Consider the following 2,403-nt stretch of genomic DNA (forward strand, 5'->3'; position numbering starts at 1 on the left):
AGAAGTACTGTTACTGGCGTCTGATATGACCTAGAAGTACTGTTACTGGCGTCTGATCTGACCTAGAAGTACTGTTACTGGCGTCTGATATGACCTAGAAGTACTGTTACTGGCGTCTGATATGACCTAGAAGTACTGTTACTGGCGTCTGATCTGACCTAGAAGTACTGTTACTGGCGTCTGATCTGACCTAGAAGTACTGTTACTGGCGTCTGATCTGACCTAGAAGTACTGTTACTGGCGTCTGATCTGACCTAGAAGTACTGTTACTGGCGTCTGATCTGACCTAGAAGTACTGTTACTGGCGTCTGATCTGACCTAGAAGTACTGTTACTGGCGTCTGATCTCACTTTCGAGTACTGATACTTACGTCTATTCAGCGGGCATTGGTACTTCTAGACTAAATGTAGTGATATTTTAATGGTAGTAAACAATGAATACTAATTGTTTGCCATGTCTGGGTGTAAATATTTTGCCAGTTCTAGAGACGAAGGATAATGTACATAATATTATTGTACTGTACTGAATTCGGAAAATTTGCAGTCTTTATTTTGCCAGGTCTAGACAAATGGTACTAGTATTGTTCTATATGTAGTGTACGGCAGCATTATGCCCGATATAGAAGAAGAATACTAGTTTTTCTTGTAAGACCTTGACGAACAAAGTTAGTCACATAAAACTCTGTCCTCTCCTCAACATCGTCTTCTCTTCTAGCGCATGGCGACCATGAACTTGAGAAGTTACCAGATGCTTTTTCATCGTCAATCGATCAGTGCAGTTACTGACCTTATGTATTACAGTATTGACATACAGTGAAGACTATAAATAAACCTTGGCTGCGAAACCCTCACGTAATTGTAGCTGCATTTAATGGTGCAGAATCAGGAAAAACGGACGCTGCCGTATATCGTAAGAACTCACTCAAAGTCAGGCACAAAGGGCCTAAACAGACTGCACTCTGAAGGTGATTATGGCTTAAACAGTGAAGTAAATATTTTATAGCGATTATTTTATTACCCGTTCGTTAGGTCATCTCTATACCTTTTCCTCCACTGTTGTCGACAGCCACTAAGAGTATAATTTCCCCGAAAGGGGGCCAAAAACATCACTATACATTAGTGTTGTCAGTCAGTCAGTAGACACTAAAATGACGTCACATAAGAGACGCTTGACATTGCAATTTGTACCGTCATGACGTCAGTAAAACGTGGGCATATCACGAGAACAATTATGCACTCTTATAGGCTACAACACAACATGACACGTGAACTTCACAAGCAAGAAATAAAAATATTTGTTACCCTTAATTGTGGTTTTATTTACTCTTGAAACAGAACAATCTAGGGGACCCAGCGCAAGTACATCTAGTTTATCTAGATATCTCAAACAGAAACTCCTAATTCCACATGAATTAATACAGACAATAATGTAATATTGAGTACAATTTCAAGACTAGCCAAATGGCAAGAGTTAAGAAATGTCCAGTTGACTTGTTCCGTGCAGGAACAAGCAATATTCTAATTCAGCTAGTGCTGCTCTCTACCTGGTACTTTCTGTACTGTATCCTCAACCAGACATGACGTTTCAGCTTTATTTCTTACTGTTCTAATCGTTTTATGTTGTTTGTGGGTCGTTTTGATCTCACCATATTATATAGATAATATTTTGACCTGCCCTACCAGTTGAGGGTTAAACAAAGATATTTATATGTGCTTGCATAGGTACCCTCGCCAAGAGCGGCATTTATTTCCATAGCTTCACGAGGACGGCGTGCACATCCGACATTCGCTGGCGCTATGGCAACAAAGGAAATTGAAACGGCTGTAGAACTCGTTAGAATGTGAGAAATTTATAAATAATATGGTCTTAGAATCTCTCTGGGGCACATCCGAAAGTTTCATGGTATTCAGAGGTGGTGAACTTGGAAAGTTTTTATTACATACAGTCATCGAAACATACACACAATTAAGCCGCTGTATAGCAGAGATCAGCGTTTTTCAATCTTTGATACCAAGGACCGTCTCACTGCTTTCCTAAACTGTAGCAGACTACTAAAATTCAAGTACAACGAAAAACTATTACGAGTTACGTATGTGAATTTTGATAAAAAAAAAAAAAGTTAGCACAAAGGATCACGTATAAAATGTAATAGACTTAAAATAAGACCCAAAACTCGAGCGCTTTCGAATAGTTGGCTATTCTTCTCCGGGAGAACAAAGGAGTTTCGTATATGAATATTCGGAATATCAGTTTGTTTTTGTGAAATTCAACGAACCAGAGGATGAGAAACACTGATTCAGATGTTCCCGATATTGTTTGTTTGTTTTTGAATTTCGCGCAAAGCTACACGAGGGCTATCTGCGCTAGCCGTCCCTAATTTAGCAGTGTAAGACTAGAGGGAAG

The 2,403-nt window shown here is 39.4% G+C and overlaps 1 protein-coding gene across 1 annotated transcript in view; it reads right to left on the reverse strand.

Annotated features, from left to right (window-relative positions):
- LOC106465513 (serine/threonine-protein kinase unc-51-like) overlaps positions 1–2,403 on the reverse strand; it is a 92,477-nt gene that overhangs the window by 50,076 nt on the left and 39,998 nt on the right. The window lies entirely within an intron of this gene.

Source organism: Limulus polyphemus, unplaced genomic scaffold (genome assembly GCF_000517525.1).
Source record: "Limulus polyphemus unplaced genomic scaffold, Limulus_polyphemus-2.1.2 Scaffold1969, whole genome shotgun sequence".
Taxonomy (NCBI): Eukaryota; Metazoa; Arthropoda; class Merostomata; order Xiphosura; family Limulidae; genus Limulus; species Limulus polyphemus.